We start from the raw sequence: 22,021 nt of genomic DNA, 5'->3' as shown, positions 1-22,021 counted from the left end.
TCACACGTCTTATATCAATTTCTGTTTACTACGATTATGACTTTAGCAAGTTTAAGGTAATCAAAAATTGCTGTTTACATGGTAAACTCTTAATCAGAGTATTATCTCAATCATATTAAAATCAAAGCATTGGTGTCCATGGAAACATACTGACGGTTTCACTATAAAGATTAGGTATGTAATGAATCACCTGTCTCATGATTCGATACGATTCACGATACTAATCCCACGATTCATGATTTGGTCACGATTTTTAAACAAAAGTATTTGAAACAAATGTAAGGTGAAGAGACCTTTCATTTTTTTCTTAAATGCTGCACATTTTTTGCAAAATAATATATTTTCTGGCCTAACTAAATTGCTATTTTAAAAACAAAAGTGAATAATAGAAACAAAAAAAGACTCATTAATATAAACACTGAATTAAAAAAATAAAGAAATATCAGCATATCTTTGTTTTCTGGTATAAGCTGAGATCTTTGTTTTCTGGTATAAGCTGAGATAAGCTGAGAACCAAGGCACATCACTGGCTAAACTAAGGTCTTCTCTTTCCAAAAAAAAAATTCAATGTTGGTCTTAAAGAAACAGGGAAAAGAACATAAATGTCATGTTGCCATATGGCAACACCATGCGGTAGATGGTTAAAAGTAGTTGGTGCTATTTTAAGATAATTCAGAATGCATAAGTAAATGATTGATAAACTATTCAAATAACATTCATATGTCTTATTATTCAGGCATATAGTAATAGGTAATTTGTATGTTAATAAATGCTTTATTAACTCAACTTCATCTAGTTTTGTGACCTAATCTAAAGTGAGGACTATTTATGCTTTATAAATCCCTTTTAAATGACAATTAAAGGCTCACTTATGTTTATAAGAGGAAAAACAGAAAATAAAAGACTATTAATTTCTATTCATTTGAAGATGCACAAATGAAACTGTATCAATTGAAAAAAAAAATCTTTGCAACCTTATTTAAAATAAAATTACTGTGCAGTTTAAACATCGCTAAATAACACTGAAACGGTGCATCCTATTATGTTGTTAAATTATTATATTTTTGTTGTTGTTTTATGCAATTTTATGTCATATTTTGACACTCCTGTTATTTGTCAATGTTTAAACTTTACAGTAATTTTACTTTTTAGATAAGATTGTAAAGATTATTGTTCATTTGATACTGAGCCTTTAGTTGTCATTTATAAGAGATTTATAAAGCATAAATAGTCCTCACTTTAGATTAGGTCACAAAATTGGATGAAGTTGAGTTAATAAAGCATTTATTAACATACATAGTAACCATTAGTATATGCCTGAATAATCAGATATATAAATGTTAATTTGAATAGTTTATTAATCATTTACTAACTCATTCTGAATGATTTTAAAAACCTCCAACTACTTTTAAATACAAATTGTTTGTAAATACCTAATTTAGTAATGAAAAAATTAACCAGTCACAAATTATGAAAGTACAACTATTAAGCACATTATAAATGTGCTTATAAGTCAAGAATACAGCATTTGTAGCTGCAGTTATAAACTGTTTACTAACATTTATTAATGAAGAATTAATGCTTAACAAATAATGACTGTACTATTAGCTGATGCTTAATAGATGATTCATAGTGTGTAGTTATAACAGTGTTACCAATGACTTTATTAATTTCTAATCGTTTGAAGATACACAAAAATTAAACTGTATCAAATGAAAAATAAATATATGTAATCTTATAACATTGAAATGTTGTATCATAATGTATCATTAAATTAATATATTGTAGTTGTTTTATCCAATATTACTTAATTGTATTTATTTCTAATTGTATTTTGACACTCCTGTTATTCGGCAATGTTGAAAGTTTACAGTATTTCTTTATTTTTTTTTTTTAGATAAGATTGCAAACATTTATTGTTCATTTGATACAGAGCCTTTAATTGTCATTTACAAGGTATATATAAAGCATAAATAGTCCTCACTTTAGGTCACAAAACTGCATGAAGTTGAGGTAATAAAGCATTTATCAACATGCATAGTAACCATTACTATATGCCTGAATAATAAGATATATAAATGTTGATTTGAATAGTTTATCAATCGTTTACTAACTCATTCTGAAATATTGTAAAAGCCACCAACTACTCTTAAATACAAATGGTTTGTAAATAATGCCATACTTAATTTAATAATGAACAATTAATAAGTAATGAAGTATGAAAATACAATCATTAAGCACATTATAAATGTGCTCATATATCAAGAATACAGCATCTGTATCTGTATTTATAAACTGCTTACTAACGTCTAGTAATGTAGAGTTAATGCTTAACAGATAATAAATTAACTATTTGCTAATGCTTAATGGATGATTCACAGTGTGAAGCTATTTTAAAGTGTTACCAAATATTTTTACTCTCTAGATTTTGCTTCTTAATTTAAGAGTTTTCAGCCTAGAAACAAGACAAGCAGATTCAGATTCAGTGTATGTCATGCTGGCACAAAATATCAGTGCTCTGATTGGCCAGATCGCAAGTCAATCTAACTCCCTGTAAAGTGTGATCTGTGATGTGCAAATTGCATTGATCTGTCATACTCGTGCATTATTAATTCAGCAGATTAGATGCTAAAGCAGTGGAGAACAGGAGGGAAAATACACAAAGCGATCGGTTCGTTCTTATAAAATCCCCCTGAAAGTTTAATCAGGAAGAGAGATATTGCATGTGCTCTTTCAGCACTGTGTGCTCCTGTCTCAATGGCGACTGTCGGTATAACACAAGTGATAAACTAATGAGGTAAACAAATACTCTTGAATAGATTTTCTGCATTGCCACAATAGGGTTGCTTTTGGAGGGTCGAGATAACATTCTCACGTCAAACTGGCCAGGGCACATGCATTGTAACTGTCTTCTCTTCATATCTCTTGGTCATGAATCTTGAGGTTAAAATGCCTGATGCGTTATTGTGCAGCATAGTTTCGTCCTGATGATTTATAACAGCGTGGCTCACTCATGCAGATAATGCTGTCTCCTGGTACAATGCAGTTTTAGTCTAATGGGCCGTGCAGAGAATGACACTGATTAATGGTGACACCTCTGAGAGATTTGTATTAGTAAAAACGTAACAAAAGATATGGAAGGAGGTGTTTAGATTAGGGCTGTCAAATGATTTGAGGTGTGGAGCTAGTAATCAATTCCTTGAGTACCCTGCTATTTCGCAATCGAATTAAGCAAATGTCATAGGATGCCTTTAGCCACAGATTTAAATGAGAATTAAAGGGATAGTTTTCCCAGTGATGGGTTGCAGCTGGAAGGGCATCCGCTGCGTAAAACATAAGCAGGATAAGTTGGCGGTTCATTCCGCTGTGGCAACCCCAGATTAATAAAAGGACTAAGCCAAAAAGAAAATTAATGAATGAAAGGGACAGTTCACTTAAAAATGAAGTTGTAAAGTAATAACCCTTGACTTCCATAGTAGTTGTTTTTTCCTGCTATGGATGTCAATATCTTTGTGTCTTCAGCTTAAATAGTGTGTAACTTTACATTTTTGGGGCAAAGTATCTCTTTAAGGCACAGGTGTCAAACTCCTGGAGGGCCGCAGCTCTGCACTGTTTAGTTCAAACCCTAATTAAACACACTGGATCAAACTAATTGAGTGCTTTAGGCTTGTTTGATACTGTTACAACCCCTTTTTCTCTAGGGGAGTGGGATTGCACATTTAACTGAGGAATTGATTTTTGGCTGAAGTCAAAAGTAAATTGTGTTATAAAGTAAGAACAGACAATAAGAATTAGTGAACAAAATGATGGTGATTTATTTACAAAAAGTGAGGGTGAACCAGTGAGTGAGATTTTTACAATATACAGTTGAAATTATTATTTTTATCATTATTATTATTATTATCAGTTATTAGCATTATTTTGGCTAGAATAAAAGCAGTTTTTAATTTTTAAAAAACATTAAGGTCAAAATTATTAGCCCCTTTAAGCTAGTTTTTTTTTCGACAGTCCATCGTTATACAATAACTTGCCTAATTACCCTAACCTAATTAACCTAGTTAAGCCTTTAAATGTCACTTTAAGCTGTATAGAAGTATCTTGAAAAATATCTAGTCAAATATTATTTACTGTCATGGCAAAGATAAAATAAATCAGTTATTAGAGATGAGTTATTAAAACTAATACGTTTAGAAATGTTGAAAAAAAAAATCTCCGTTAAACAGAAATTGGGGAAAAAAATAAACAGGGGGGGGGGGGTAATAATTCTGACTTTAACTGTATACAATGTCGAAGACAATAAACAGCAAAATGTTAGAAAGACTGGCTATGGGTGGTGCTAAAGAAAACCAAACAAAAACCAAATAGTCTTACTAACATTCACAACAAATCCAGTCTAATAAATAAAAAATAAAGCTTCAATGTCAATGACGTCCTAATAAATAAACCAAAAAATACATGGGTTTGCACACACCTTCTTACCTGGTGTATCTAGACAAATGTTAGTCTTCATGCTGACACGTGACGTACTTACGCACCGGTCTTTCTAAACTCACTGGGAAACTTGAGGATAGGAAAGATATGGCAACACAAAGGTAAGAACAGACAGTGACAAACTTGAACAACAATCACAAAGTGTAAATCTAATAAAGACAAACAATACTAATAAATAGGGAAACCAAACTATTAAACACTAACAAAACTAACAAACTGAACAAACAAGCCAAAATACAAAGATCAAAGAATCAAACTACCAGACTGAAGACCTTTTAAAGGGCAGGTGGCAGGCAGGGATTGGCTGGGACTTAAGCAGAGTTGTAGAGCGGTAACCAATCAGATAGCAGGAGAGACGAGGTTGGTTGCAGCAAGAACAAGCGAAACAGCCAATCAGACACAGGAATAGGCGGAGCAAGCACAGTAGTGCACTGGGGCTGCGTCCGAAACCGCCTATTACTCAATAGTTACTGCATTTGAATTTAAACGTACTACTCGGCCATTAGAAAAGTACGTTCTATGCAGTATATATATATGTATGTATATGTATATGTATACGTGTTATTAAATGGTGGATTGTATGCCGCCCGTCTGTTAATTTCACTACCATGTTGTAGCTAACTGCAGACATAGGCAAACAGAAGGCAACACTTGTTTTCACCTGATATCTAGCATGCGTTTTCAGTGTTCAAGTGATGAGACGAGACTTATTACCATTTGTACTGTAGTATTAACATGCAGTGTTGATAAAAAATTGTAGATCCTTAAAAGATTTGAAATGATTACCATTCAATTATTTTACCTGACGTATCACATCAGTTTGATTATTTTGTGCAATATTGATCAAAAAAATACAAAGAGAATGAAAATATATTCCATGCTTTGTTAACATGCAAATGTGTTGTTAAAACATTAACACGTTTACCAAAAATTAAATATTTTACCCATGAAATAGGGGTTCAGATCATACGTCAAAAAGAGCATTAACAAAAAATGGTTGTCACATGAAAGTCCTATCCTAAATGCGTGGATGGAAATTATAATGGAAATGTATAAAATAGAACAAATTACCACATTTGTAAATCAGAAAATGCAACAGTTTATTTCTTTCTGGGAAAAATGGACCAACTATGCAACATCTCATAGACCTGAACTTTTCTGTTAACCTAAAATCGGAAGGATCACTCCCTACATGTACATAGTTTTGTTGCTGATGTGTATGTATATCATATTATACTAGTTTATTTATTTATTTATAATTACTTAATTGCCCCCCCCCCCTTTACTCTTATTTTACTTATTTAAATTATCAATTTTATTTATTTTTATTTTTTATCATGTATAACAGTAGTGTACAAGCGCACAAAAGGAAAGCATATACTGCTGAAAGAGAAAGTGGAATTACAGAATGTGTGCTTATATTTGTGAGTGTATACAGATGTGTATACGCTGTATACACAGATCTGACATGTACCTTATGTAAGTGTAAAACCTTTTAAGAAAAAAAGAAATAGGGATTTGGTTAGTTTAGGAATTCCTCTATTACATGAAAAAAAAAAACAATGATAATAATCAATAATAATAATTTTTGTCACGATTTTTAGAATGAAAATCAGTTAATGCTACTATGAAGTAAACTTAGAGTATTATTATAAACAGTATTAAGTCATAATATGTCATAATGTAATCAATACTAATTACCAGTACTTAATTATGAGTATAAAAAAAGCAGACGGCTAGTGCGTGTGAATAATTTAGCCTCATTATGCTATCTCATTGTCTTTTTAACATGGCTGAACACATCAAGCACTATCAACTCCAGTCAGACTGACTGCTCAATGGAGCGCGCTGTGGGCCTCATTAGGGTATCAGTGTCTTTTGTAAAAGGAGAATATGTGCCGGGACAGATGTAGATAAGAGAAATGAACCGACGATTTATGAGAGGACATCAAATTGGGGGTGTTGCTGATGCGTATCCTGTTCTCACAGGCCGTGGAGGACACACTGTGGTCTTTTAGTGATAAAGCTAATGGCTTGGTTCACATGAATGGATTGGTCGTAAAAGTCAGTGTAGACATAAGGTGCTACAAAGGGGTGCGTGAGGGCGGTTACACAACCAGCTAATGCAGATTAGGGGCACTAACTCGCTTTAATTACCTCATGTGTCAGAGATGGGAGGATGGAGTCTTATTTGCATAAAGTGTAAGAATCAAAGGTGACAGTGCTGGTGATATGTTTAAGTGAAATATATTATATTTTAATTTAAAATCGTTTGAAATATACAGTTGAAGTCAAAGTTATTATTATTATTTTTTTCAAATATTTCGGAAATTATGTTGAACAGAGTAAGGGATTTTCACAGTATTTCCTATAATATTTTTTCTTCTGGAGAAAGTCTTAATTGTTTTATTTGGGCTAGAATGAAAGCAAAAAAAATTGAAAACCATTTTAAGGTCAATATTATTACCCCTCTTAAGCAATATATATTTTGATTGTCTACAGAACAAACCATCATTATACAATGGTTGCCTAATTACCATAACTTGCCTAATTAACATATTTTCAAGCCTTTAAACTGCACATTAAACTGAATACTAGTTGAAAAGAAATGTTCTCTCCATTAAACATAAATTGGTGAAAAAATATACTAATAATTCAGGAGGGCTAATAATTCTGACTTGAACTGTATATAAATATAATACATACAGTGGATATATCAAAATTAGAATTTAAAAACACTCCTTAGAATCTTGGGATCTTGCTCCTTTTAAAAAAAATCTATCAAGTTTAGGTCAGGACTTTGAGCTGCCATTTCATTATATTACAGTTCTCATCTTTAAAAAAAGCTTTACTCGTTTTGCTGTGTGACAGGGTTCTCAGTCCTGCATGAAAATTGCTGGCTGATTGAGTAATGAAAGTGGGAAAGGAACTGCATGTTGCTGAAGGAGCTTCGCATAAACATTTGCAGATCGAGCTTCAGAAAACCCTCCTCTTCACCTTTACTGGCTTCTTTACATACTTTTGTTTCAGTCTTTGTTTCCTATCTGACCCAAATAAATTAGTTGAGTAATGATGAAGGTGCTGATGAAGGTTTGGTCGCTGCTTAGTGAGTTTTGACTTCAAACATCAGGACATTGTAAGTTATCAATCTTTAACCTGTAATTAAAGAGCAATTCCAGATCTACTGTTTAACCAGTTGCCCGATGTGATTCTCAATATTGTCCTGTCCTCAATATTTGACTTTCATGCATTTGACTTTCGTAGTGGCATATTAAAGATGAATTCATTTATTAATTTTCTTTTCAGCTTAGTCCCTTTATTAATCAGGGGCTGCCACAGTGGAATGAACCACCAACTTATCCACCATATGTTTTACACAGCCGCAGATTACCCTTACCAGCTGTAACCCATCACTGGGAAACACCCATACATCCTCATTCACACACATACACTATGGATAATTTACCCAATTCACCTATACCACATGTCTTTGGACTTGTGGGGGAAACCGGAGCACCCGGAGAAAACCCACACGAAACACGGGGAGAACATGCAAACTCCACATAGAAATGCCAACTGACCCAGCCAAGGCTCGAACCAGTGACCTTCTTGCTGTGAGGCGATTGTGCTGACCATCACTCTTTCTATGGGTGGCTTTCATCTGGACAAGCTGCTGTTGGGGTTTCAATCACTTTAGATGACCTAACCATCTTGCAAAGTTAGTGAAATTAGTTAGAAATACAGGGTCAGATAATTTAGAAAATTACTACCAAGTGCCAGATTAACACCAAGAACTAGAAGGAATTTGACAGTGTTCTTAAATATCTTCTTAAATATGTTAAAGAAGTGTTTATACTGGCTCCAGAATATACGGTTGAAGTCAGAATTATTAGCCCCCCTGTTTATTTATTTTTTTTTCCCAATTTCTGTTTAGTTTTTTCAACACATTTATAAACATAATAGTTTTAATAACTCATTTCTGATAACTGATTTATTTTTTCTTTGCCATGAAGATCATCACATAATAGTTTACTGGATATTTTTCAAGATACTTCTGTACAGCTTAAAGTGACATTTAAAGGCTTAACTAGGTTAATTAAGTTACATAGGCAGGTTATGGTAATTAGCCAAGTTATTGTATAACGATGGTTTGTTCTGTAGACTATCGTAAAAAAATATATAGCTTAAAGGGGCTAATAATTTTGACCTTAAAATGGCTCATAAAAAATCAAACTGCTTTTATTCTTGTAGGAAATAAAAGAAATAAGACTTTCTCCAGAAGAAAAAAATGTATCAGACATACTGTGAAAATTTCCTTAATCTGTTAAAGATCATTTGGGAAATATAAAAAAAAAAAAAAAAAAAGAGAAGGGGTTTGGGGGGGAGGAGGGGTGGGGGGTTGGGGGGCTAATATTTCTGACTTCAACTGTGTATAAGTGAAAAATACTTAAAAGCTAAATAAAAACAAAACAACTATGCTCCTTTACGGTACTTTACATAGGACTTTAAGTAGTGGTCTCAAAATTTAGGAAATTCTAAGTTGTTTTCACATTTTAATTTCCGTTGTGTTTGTATGAGGGAAATAATTAAGCTAAAATAATATAAATAATAACATAGATAACTAAAATATAAAAATAACAAAAATAAATGTATTTCAGCAAACAATATAAAAAACTTGACATGTCCCAAGAGGGTTGTCAAAAGAATCAACTTTGGTACTAATAATAAATTGTTTCCTGTATATAGCCCTTTTTTGGGCAATCAAAGCACTTTATGGATTTTTTGGAATCTCCTCAACCACCTCCAGTGTGCAGAATCCACCTATATGACATTTTGGTGGAGAAGAGATAGATTGATGAAGATAATTAGTTAATATAATAGACAGAGGCCAGTGGGCAAGTTTGACCCCTACACTTTTTTGAAGGACATCTTAAGATTTTTAATGGCCACAGAAAGCCAGAGCCTTGGTTTAACCTCTCATCTGATGGACAGTGCTTACTGACAGAATAGTGTCCCATCACTGTACTGGGGCAGTAGGCCCTACACAAACTGCAGACTAAGCACCCACTGCTGGCCTCACTAGCCCCTCTTCCAGCAGCAACCTGGTTGTCCCATGTGGTATCACATCCAGGTACTAACTAGTCTCAACCCTGCTTAGCTTCAGTGGGTGACCATGTGAGAGTCACAAAGTACTAGCTGCCAGATGTTCCAGAGAATTTCAATCAGGTTAGGCTCAAGATTATGGGCTGGCCATTTCATTTCTTCAATGTTTTAATCTTTAAAGAACTGCTTTACATGTTTTGCTGAAATATGCTGTATGCCAGGGATGCTCAATCCTGTTCCTGCAGATCTAACTTCCTCCAGAGTTCAGCCGCAACCTTGATCAGACACACCTGTATTTAAGTTCTTCTTCAGATCCTACTTAGTTGGTTTAGTTGTGTTTCATAAGGTTTAAACAATTGGCAAACATTTGAGCACTGTTAAGTATGTTCTTAAACACCACTGATTGGCCATTGGCTCAAATGCTCCCTGATGTTAGCCGAAAATAGACAGTTTTAAAATATCAACTGCAACTAAATTCAATAAATTTGATAACCCTATTGTCAAGGATTTTTTGAATGCCTTGGTCTCTATTTCAGAGGTCACCACAGCGGAATGAACCACCAACTTATCCGGCATAGGTTTTACACAACGGATGCCCTTCCAGCTGCAACCCAGTTATGGGAAAACACCCATACACCAGGGATGTGCGGTCAGGCGAGGCCTCACCTGCCATCATTAGATGTATACTAATGATAAAATAAATATTTAAAATAAATATTTGTTATAAATGCAATTTCTGTATGATTCAAATGTGTTTCCTGTTCAATTACAGTGTAGGAAGCGAGGTGAGGCAGCCCCAGCTGTGCCTCACGTCAGATTGTGCAATCCTTTGCAAATCCTTTTGCTCACTCAGTGTGTGCTACTATGTAGTGCTTTATTAAACAGTTTTTATACATCGTAGACATTTTTATCATATGTCCTCACTTTCCATATAATAGGTAATAGATTTCACGAATGTCTTTTGTGCTCTAATGTGTTAGAATCTGACATAAAGCCTCACTGAAAAGACATGAGGTGAGGCAGACAGTAGCGCTGCCGCACTGAAGAGAGCGCCTGTGAACTCACATTATTCATGTTCAGTGGTTGCTCTTCTTCTACGCATTAAAATTCAATAGGAGTCTGTTATTTTATGTTTTACCCTGACTGACTGCAAAATCACAGATATCAGCTCAAATTTCTCCAAATAGGAATTTTAATCAAAATAAATAATGAATAAATTAATGAATAAATAATGGACGACCAACACAGGAGCTAAAGGACTTGCTTTAAAGGACCTGACAAAAGATAACTCGATCATTTCAAAGTAATTCAAGTCAGGTCAAGACTTCATTTACAAGTACTGTAAAGGTAAGACCAGTGTGCGAATCCTGAGCATCTGTGAATGAGAGAGAGAGAACGCAAGCTAGCAAGCAAGAGAGAGTGCATCGTGGTGCTGTTTGTGTGTGTGTATGAGAGAGAGAGGGCATCCACCGTGGTGCTCTGTGTGTGTGAATGAGAGAGAGCGCATCCGCCGTGGTGCTGTGTGCGTCGCTTGTTATAGTTGTCTTGAAAGGCATATTTAATTGCTATACATTTTGCAATCTTCCTTGGCCTAATATGTACCTGCCATGTGTATAGAAAGAATGCTGATATGATATATGAAGCACAGTTGGTCGTATATCGGGCAAATATATCGGTGAAATGTTTTGACTTTAAAAGAGTCAGTACCTCACCAGCCACAAACCTCACCCCACGTCACTGCCATACACACTCATTCACAAACATACACTACGGCCAAACAAGCAAACACAAGCAAACTCCACACAGAAATGCCAAATGGCCCAGCTGGGACTCGAATCAGCGACCTTCTTGCTGTGAGGCAACAGTGTTAACCACTGAGCCACCGTGCCACCCTGTTTCCATTATATTCCAGCATTATTTACAGTTACCATGATTGCTCTCTTAAGAGCGTTACTGTAGAAATTAAAAGAAGAAACTGATTAGCCGGGCTTTGTGAATGAGAGGTCAAGTGGGACTTTGTTGGTTGAAGTGCTTTGCTCTGCCACACATCTTCTGACAGCTGCTTCTGTTACCTTTTCACTCGGGCCTAAATAATTCATCCAGGAAGGACAGCTGTGCCGCAAAGAAGCCGGTATCAGGTCAATGACCTTGTGAACGCACAATAGTGTTATGATGTCATTGTTTTTGTAGAGATGAGGAAGTCACATGTTGGAAGAAAATAGATTGTACATGTATATTAATTATATAACAGACTGCAAAACTGTATTGATTATGACAAACCATCACTACTACACTGAATTAATGACAAATATTTTACTATTTTAGTAAAAAATTTAACATATTTCAGTTACTCCACTTTGTAACGACATTAATAACCATAGTTTTATTTGTGTGTACACTGTAAAACCCAAAAAGTTAAGGTAACTCAAACAGTTTGAGGAAACGGATTGCAACAAATCAGTTCAAAAACTAATCCAGAACAACTTACTCAAATGTATAGTCTACCAAAGTCACAGCTTATTTTTAGAGTCGGGATTTTGTCCGTAAACACTTTCCAGGTTTGCCTGCTATACCACCCTCTACCCTGATCGATACCATCTCTAATATCAATCCCGGTCAAAATGGAGCCATCTCTAAAATATACAGCTCCTTGCTCACGTCCCATACTTCTACATCTGAAATTTTGCATTTTATTTGGGCTAGGGATCTTAACATAGACATAGAAGAAGATATTTGGCCAGCAGTTTTACAAAACGTCCATACATCATCTGCATGTGCTCGTCATGGGATTCTACAGCGCAAAGTAGTCCACAGAGTTCACTGGTCTAAGTGTAAACTGGCTCGCATATTCCCTGCTATTGATCCAAACTGTGACAAATGTCATGCTGAACCTGCAAATCTAGTTCACATGTTTTGGATCCTTTTTGGGAGTCTGTTTTTGATTCCTTTTCAGCATATACATCTATTAATATTGACCCTTCTCCATTAATTGGCCTGTTTGGAGTTCTACCCCCTGACTGTGAGTTACCATTTTATTTTTCCCAACTAATAGCTTTACTGTCATTATTAGCTAGGCGGTGCATTTTGTTGCAGTGGAAGTCTCCTCAACCCACATCCCACACTCAGTGGATTAAAGACGCTTTATTTTTTGTTAAATTAGAAAAATTTTACATAGTCTTCAAGGTTCAGAGATCAAATATTTTAACATTTGGTTGCTATTTTTGGAGCATGTCAAATCTCTGAGACTTGAGGCAGTTACTGCAGTGTAAAAAAATGGCCGTGATTTCAACAGTAAAAAAACTGTAAAAATGCTACAGTAAAAATCCGTAACCTGGGTTTCCTTAATATATACGGCGAATAACTGTAAATTGACTTTCCCAGAATTCCTTGCATGGCACATCACCTTTCATGCTTTTTGTTGACATTACTATGGATCTTTTTAGCTGTTTCCCCATCAGTGATGTACATTAGAGATTTATGTTACATTTTATGTTGATAAACAATGTTTATTTCATGACTTTAATTACATGCATGTTACCATGGTGTTTAATAGCTGTGTGAATGACACTTCTATACACTGATATACTCTTACTTGTGGGAAAAGTCTTTTGTTATGAGTATAGGTTCACTATAAAACTTGCTTGTCACCACCTGCATATGGCTGTGTTAACGTGTTTATCTGTGTAACAAAAGACATGTAGATGTTGGTGATTCAAAATACAGACATATTACATCTATAAATTAATCAAATACAGTAGTTTACCGTAAAATTGAGAAATTACTTTTACGGTTTGTACCGTATTTTTAATGCTAAAGTACTGGCAACCACAGCTGCCGTTTTTTTAACCGTAAATTTTACAGATTTATTTTTTACAGTGTGTGGAGTAAATGGTCGCCAATTTTGCACTTTTGTTTTGATCTGTGCCTACCAGATGCGTATTAGTGCTGATATAGCACAAGCATACAACTCTTTCTTGACATAAAACCACAAGTTTGAGAACATGCCACCCCCCCCAGCCTATTTAGTTTAACATATTTTCCCTTTTCTCTCGCTTTTAATTTTCTCTTTTCTTTTATTTCTTTTATTATCATTGTTTATTTTACTTAATACACCATGCTGTCAGCCTCAACTTTCGGCACTGACCTGTTTATATGCTTAATTTGAAAATTTAATGCACATCAAATATTGTTTTTGCACATCATATACTGCGTGTCGCACAATATGAGGGTTATAGTGTGGTTTATTTTTATTCTTTTAATCAATTTTGTACTGTTATATAATTTTTTTTTCTATTTGTACTGTAATTGTCTTTTTTTACTTTTGTTTGTTAACTGTCATAAAAATCCAATAAAAAAATCTTTAAAAAAAATCCTAATGAGTACTGTGAACTTAATCCAGTTGAGTAAACAAAGCAATTTGAACACAGTTAAACCCAATAAATGATGAGAACTCAAACCAACTGAGTACTGTAAAACCATATAAGTTAAGGCAACTCAAACCATTTGAGGAAACCGATTGCTACAAACCATTTGAGTTAAAAACTAATCTATATGAGTACTGTGAACTTACTCGATTTAAGTTGAAGTAATGAGGTATTTAATTACCTTCAACATTGACTTCAAAACTCTTTTCAAATGAGTAGAATTAACTTTCAGTACATTTTGAGTTAACCACACTCATTTCATTTGATAAAGTTTGTGCGTGTGTTTTGTTTGTGGCCATTATGCAGGTTTGTGTGTGTGTGTGTGCGTGTGTGTGTGTGTGTGTGTGGTGTGCTGGCCCCCCCACCTCAGTGCACAGATGACTGTGCCTGTTAGGGTTACATTCATAAAAGATTCACATGTCTGATCACTTCCTAATGACCGAGCCCCTGATTAATTCCTCTTCCTGTTTTAAAAATTCAGCATCACTTTATTTTCCTTTGGAAGCCTCTCCACTGTAGTCACATGTTTGTTGTTTTTATATGTGTTTGAGATTTATAACCCATCCACATATGAGTTATCTGCTTAAGTCAGTATATGTATTTTGAAACATTAAAGTAAGTGCTAATTCTATGCCAAAGATGCGTTAAATCTATTCATGCAATTAAATTGACTTGTTTTGTCTGATTGTAGAATTAGACTGTTTACAGTACCCAGTCACTGCACTTTAATCCTGTGTTTTGACTGCGAGTGCTTGTATATGTGTGTGGGTGTGTGTTTGGGGAGGGGGGTTGTACACTGTATTCAAAGAAAGAGAGCAGCAAAAGAAGCACTGTGTGACAAAACAAGCACATTCATAACAATTTAATAGACAATATTACTGAAATATTAAACTAAAACTAAACTTAAACCGTTTAATTTTATTAGGTACACTTGTCCAACTGCTTGTTAACGCAAATTTCTAAAAATTCTAATGCAATTTTCTGCCAATCACATGGCAGCAACTCAATGCATTTAAATTATGTACACATGATCAAGACGATCTGCTGCAGTTCAGTGCCATTTCTTTGTGGAGTTAGCATGTTCCCCCCGTGTTGGCGTGGGTTTCCTCTGGGTGCTCCGGTTTCCCCCACAGTCCAAAGACATGCGCTATGGGTGAATTGAATAGGCTAAATTGGCCGTGGTGTATGTATGTGAATGCAAGAGTGTGTGGGTGTTTCCCAGTCTTGGGTTGCGGCTGGAAGGGCTTCTGCTGCGCAAAACATGTGCTGGATTGCGGCTGGAAGGGCATCAGCTGCGTGAAACATGTGCTGGATAAGTTGGTGGTTCATTCTGCTGTGGCGACCCCTGATTGATAAAGGGACTAAGCCGAAAATGAATGAATGAATGAATGAATAATAAGGAACGATTTGTGATTGAATGAAAGTTGGACACCTGAAGTGTGCATACTTTACACACTATAAGTATGTACAATACTATTAAAAGAGTATTGTGGTAGGACAGTGTGCTATAGCCCATCTTATATCAAACACTTAATACATAAATACACTTCATTGATCATGTATTATACACATGTACATTACCAGAACATTATAAAATGTATAACTGCAGGTTAACTTCGTTTATATACTGTCCAACCAGTACACAACTCCTTATATTTCTAAATTTTGACTGTAATATAGTAGTAATGTGCACCTTCTTGTATATGGAGGACCAGGAGTGCCAGTTAGAAATAAATTGAAGAATTTAAATAAACATTTAATGTCGGTTTATTTGTCCATTATTTGTTCATTTAAATTGTGATTTTTTTTTCAACATAGGCTCATTCTGAAAAAGTAGGTGAGTCGATCTGTGCTTTTGAAAACACTGTTGGTTGGGTTTAGGGAATGAGGAGAGTGGGTCAGTCGAACGGTCAGTCAGTCAGTTGACAGCGGCCTCTGATGGATTTACGTGAAAACAGCAGGTGAAAAAGGCACTCGCAAGAGCGATTTGAGATCTGAAAAAGCATACACAGCGACCTCTGGTGGATTTATGAAAAAAAAAAAAAAAAAAAAAAAAACGTAGCACCTGGGACGTATTTGGCGCTCTCCAGAAATGTATATAGCTGTACATTTTCAGTATGAGCCTGGGTTGGATTTATTTATGCATTGTTTTATTGCTTTGTTAAATGACATTTAAAAACACCATTTAAATAAACACATTTAAATATGTCGATTTATTTGTCTATTATTTGTTCATTTAAATTGTGATTTTTTTCAAAATAGGCTCATTCTGAAAAAGTAGGCGAGTCAATCTCTGCTTTTGAAAACACTATTGGTTTGGTTTAGGGAACGAGGAGGGTGGGTCAGTCGAAAGGTCAGTCAATCAGTCGACAGCGGCTTCTGGTGGATTTACGTGAGAACAGCAGGTGCAAAAGGCACTCGCGAGAAAATGTTGAGATCTGAAAAAGCATACACAGCGACTTCTGGTGGATTCACGAAAACAAAAACTGCAAAAAAAGTAGCTCCTGGGACGTATTTGGTGTTCTCCAGAAATGTATATAGCTGTACATTTTCAGAATGAGCCTGGGTTGGATTTATTTATGCATTGTTTTATTGCTTTGTTAAATGACATTTAAAAACACCATTTAAATAAACACATTTAAATATGTCGGTTTATTTGTCCATTATTTGTTCATTTAAATTGGGATTTTTTTCAACATAGGCTCATTCTGAAAAAGTAGGCGAGTCAATGTGTGCTTTTGAAAACACTATTGGTTGGGTTTAGGGAACGAGTAGGGTGGGTCAGTCAAACAGTCAGTCAGTCAGTCGACAGCATCCTCTGGTGGATTTACGTGAGAACAGCAGGTGCGAAAGGCACTCGCCAGAAAATGTTGAGATCTGAAAAAGCATACACAGCGACCTCTGGTGGATTCACGAAAACAAAAACTGCAAAAAAAAAAAATGTAGCTCCTGGGACATATTTGAGGCTCTCCAGAAATGTATATAGCTGTACATTTTCAGTATGAGCCTGGGTTGGATTTATTTATGCATTGTTTTATTGCTGTGTTAAATGACATTTAAAAACACAAATTTAAATAAACAAATTTAAATATGCCGATTTATTTGTCCATTATTTGTTCATTTAAATTGTGATTTTATTTATATACAGTTTTAGTTATTAAACTGATCATTCGACTCTTCATTTTATTTCTAACTAGCACTGCTGGGCCTCCCTATTTGTAAAGCTGTTTTGAAATGATAATTGTTGTGAAAATCTCTATACAAATAAACTTGAATTGAAATGAAACATGAAAATCTAAGTAGAGAAACTGTAACGCTCCACATAGTATTTCTCCTGAACAGAGGCAGTGAATAGAGAGAGAGAGAGAGAAAATACAGCGAGTAGCAGGACTGATCCTCTTAAGACACTCATTGATGCCTTGTCAGTCTGTGTCCAAATTAAGCTGAGCTTTACGGTATTTATAGGGAGACTCCTGTGCTCTCCTAGAGCTCCTGCTGTGACTTTGCAGAAGGTTCTAGGACAGACATATCACTGCTGCATGAAAGGGCAAACTCTGGACTAGTGTTTCATTTTGTCAGCTGTGTTTCTGGGACTTCCTAATAAAGTTGTTTTTGTTTGTATATATACACTGTAAAACCCAATAAGTTAAGGTAACTCAAACCATTTGAGGAAACCGATTGCAACAAACCATTTAAGTTCAAAAACTAATCCTAATGAGTACTGTGAACTTATTCCATTTGAGTAAACAAAGCAATTTGAGCACAGTAAAATCCAATAAATGAAAAGAACTCAAACCAATTGAGTACTGTAAAACCCAATAAGTTAAGGCAACTTAAACCATTTGAGGAAACCGATTGCAACAAACCATCTACAGTATATTGTGTGGTTTGCATTGTTTTGTCTGTCTTTGTACTATTGGACCTGGTGTCTGGAACAAATACAATACAATATTTTAAAGTTTTGCCATACAAGCAAAGTTTTACAGAGGACATTTTCTCAGTATTTTCTATATGTATATATAATATAGGTGGGCATGGATTAATTTTTTAATTAATCTCGATTAATCTAGATTAAAATGGCTCATTTGAATTCTGCCGAAGGCATTCAGAATATGTGTGCTACCCAAATAATGACTAAAAGTAAGTCTTTGAGAACGGGTTTCTCAAGCCAGGTAGCGCATTAGAGCAGGGGCTCATCTCCTGTTTTCAAAACGCATCACAAACTGCTTGAAAAACTGTTCTACTATAATAGTTATGTTCAATAAGATGTACTTGTTTACTAACTGTTTAATCAGTTAAACATGAATTTTGAACTGTAGGCCTACATAAGCTGGAAACAGCAATTTTTGATTACCTTAATCCGACTACAGTCATAACTGAACTAAACAGAAATGGAATTAAGATGTTTAGTATGCATATATTAGTGGCAATGTTGAAGTAAACACCGCAATCAAACTATTACCGTCATGTAGGACTTTTCGCCATATATTCTGACAAGATCCGCACACGCGGCTGTCAGTAAAGGACCGCACACACACACACACACACACACACACACACACACACACACACACACACATCGCGAAATGCGCAATTTTTTTCTTTTCATTTGGCGTGCGTTATTGAATTCCACAACACCCTCACCAGTCCTTACTCCTTATTTGCGTCTAACACCCCAGTTTGTTACAGGGGCATGAATGAAATGTTCATAAGTGAATGTGAAAATTCCGAACTGCAGTTAGAGTCACCCAAAATTATAGGAAACTCGTACATAAAAGCATGTAAACACCTTAATTATATTATTGTCTATTAAGGAAAATAACTAGATTACAGATGTCCGTGTAAGCGTAGTCAATAGTGTCTTCGAAGTAAAGAAAGATCCAGATGGGCATACTGCTGATTTGATTCAGAAGGGCACTTTTTTGTCAGACGGCTCACCGGTTTGACTTTCATTCATCGTCATTCATTTTAAAAAGCACCCGGTACATTTTATTTGTATATGTTTTACTCGAACGCATAAACTCTACAGGTGCCTGATAGTTAGATGTGGAGCTAACATTAATTAGATTCACTCTAGTGAACAAATTTTTAATAAATAAAATAATAATTTTAAGGTAAATATTATTCACCCTCTTAAGATATATATTTATTTGATTGGCTACAGAACAAACCACTGTAGTCAATGACTTGTCTAATTAATCTATCTTGCTTATAGTTAACCTAATTAACCCAGTTAAGCCTTAAATGTCACTTTAAGCTGAATACTAGTATCTTGCTAAATAGCTATGGTAAAATATTATGTGATCTCATCATGGCAGAAGAAATTAGTTTTCTAGAAATCTGTAATTAAAAATATTATGTTTTAAAATGTCGATTAAAACATTGTCTTTCCTTTAAACAGCACTTGGGATTATTTTTAAAGAATGTAAATTTCACAAGAAGGCTAATAATTTTACATTCAACTGTATGTGTGCATTAGTTAATTAATTAATTCATTCATTCATATTTATGTTTCAAAAGTTTTAAGTTTCATACTGAAATTGGCATATAGTGCTAAAGAATTGAATAGAGAATTGGTTAGGATTTGAAATTAGGGGTTATATGGGTAGTTGCTTGCTGGGTCAAGTCAAAAGACTTTCCTCCAGATGTATCATCTGTAATGGGAGAAACCTTAAGTCTAATTGCATTTGGGAATAGTGATAGCATATCTCCCTTCAACAAACAACTGAGATAAATCTAATGGATATAACCTAATGATGTGGAAACAAGCAACACCTCAGATTATGCAGCTTGTTACACTTCTAAGTAGGGGTGTAACGATACACTCAAGTCACGACTCGATACGTATCTTGATACTGACACATCTTGAAACTGTAATTTAGGACTGACACATTCATTATTTTTAAGATTTTCATCTAAATCGGCAAGCTAAGAGCTACTTTTAGCCTAGCTACTTTTAGATGTTTTGTGAATACGGGCATAGACTTAATAGTTATTTATTTTTACTTTAACCGGAAATCAGCAGAACACTCAAGCTACCACAGACACAATGCACTAACAACCCTTTAGCAACACTTACAATAATGAAGTATCCTAGTATTATTGCTTGGTAGTAACTTATTACTTGTCAATTACATTATGAATTCAGATTACAAAATGTTAGTACTCGTAATTAGAATATGTTACATTTTAACATAATCATAATCAGAACAACCAAAGCAATCCATATATGGAAAGAAAACAAAACTAATGACTTTACAAATAAGGTTAGGTGTAATATGGTGTAGCAGGCATTAGAAGGAGAAGGACGTGTAGAAAGACAGTGAAAGCCCAGACAGCAGCTGAAATCTCTCAGTAGTTATTCAGCAACCCTCTGCCCTTCATCAGTGTAAATTAATATTCGGTGCTACATGATGAAGATGAAACCAAGGTGGACATTTCAGCAAGATAATGGTCCAAAACACAGCCAAGGAAACTCAGAGCACTTTCAGAGAAAGAAAAGCAAGCTGTAGAATGGCCCAGCCAATCACCTGACTTAAATCCAATAGAAAATACAAATTAAAGCTCAGATTTGACGAGAACCATCAAGATGTTTACACTCTGTTGAAGTCTGTGGAAAAACTCACACCTGAGCAATGCATGTGACTTCATTCTCCATATGAGAATCGTCTTTAAGCTGCAATCCCCCCCACAAAGCCTTTATATATAAGTATTAAATATGTTTCAGTAGTTCAGTACTTTCTTCTTGTGTCGTTATATTGTTATTACACATAACTCATTTTTCAAACTTTTTTGGTTTTGTTTTATTTGTCTCCTTGTATTTTATTTTATTTTTTACCAAAATCTGGTTCAACTCCATGTCAAAAGCTCCTTAAGAAATATTATTGTCAGCAAAAAAACAAGGCGTGTACAATACTTATTTCCCTCACTGTAAATTATAAGTCTCAATATAAAAAATTGTGCCTAAATACGGCAAATTAAAGTATTTTATAAAGTTCCATAAAACCATAGTTTTAGGTTTGGTTTTTGTTGCCATTCCAAGCTTTTACTCACAGAAGAGGTGTTTATGTCACTGCAGCGTAAAATATGTAATGACAAAATCAGAATCAGAATCAGAATCAGAAAGAGCTTTATTGCCAGGTATGTTCACACATACGAGGAATTTGTTTTCGTGACAGAGCTTCTACAGTGCAACAGTGCTGGGTGTGAGGGGTCCAGAGTGATTTTGGCAGCCCTTCTGCTCGCTCTGGATAAGTACAGTTCTTGGGGAGTAGGAAGGGTTGTACCAGTGATTCGCTCAGCAGTCCGAACTATTCGACGTAGACTTTGGAGATCGTATTTAGTAGCTGAGCTAAACCAGACAGTTATTGATGTGCAGATGACTGATTTAATGATGGAGGTGTAGAACTGTTTCAGCAGCTCCTTTGGGAGGTTAAACTTCCTCAGCTGACGAAGAAAGTACAGCCTCTGTTGAGCTTTTTTGACAATGGAGTCAATGTGAGTGTCCCACTTCAGGTCCTGAGAGATGGTGGAACCTGAATGACTCCACTGCTGCCACAATGCTGTCCATGACGCTCAGTGGGGGGAGAGCAGGGAGGTTTCTCCTGAAGTCCACTATCATCTCCACTGTTTTGAGCGTGTTGAGCTTCAGGTTGTTGTGGCTACACCAGACAGCCAACTCCTTAACCTTCTGTCTGTAAGCAGACTCGTCACCGTCCTGAAAATGTCAAGACAACAAATTTTTTATGTTGATTTTACTTATTCTTATAAGTTAATCAGATTTCAACTAAATATCTGAAGTTCAAAGTTCAACTTAATATTTTCACTCAGTTTGATTGATGTAAGCTGAGATGACTAGAAAGGTTGATTTGATTCAACTGGAAAATTGAAGGCAGCAAGAATCTTATAATGCTGATTTCAACTTTTTGAGCAATGTTGCCAGGCAAGAGATGTTGTTTGGTTTCTTTCCTATAAAGAATGGGCAAGAATATTGTATCTTTAAC

General features: G+C 35.1%; 1 protein-coding gene across 2 annotated transcripts in view; it reads left to right on the top strand.

Moving 5' to 3' along the window:
• Nucleotides 1-22,021, top strand: part of espn (espin) — a 159,618-nt gene that overhangs the window by 15,761 nt on the left and 121,836 nt on the right. The window lies entirely within an intron of this gene.

Source organism: Danio aesculapii, chromosome 8 (assembly GCF_903798145.1).
Source record: "Danio aesculapii chromosome 8, fDanAes4.1, whole genome shotgun sequence".
In the NCBI taxonomy this organism is placed as follows: Eukaryota; Metazoa; Chordata; class Actinopteri; order Cypriniformes; family Danionidae; genus Danio; species Danio aesculapii.
This window is presented reverse-complemented; position numbering and strand designations above follow the sequence as displayed.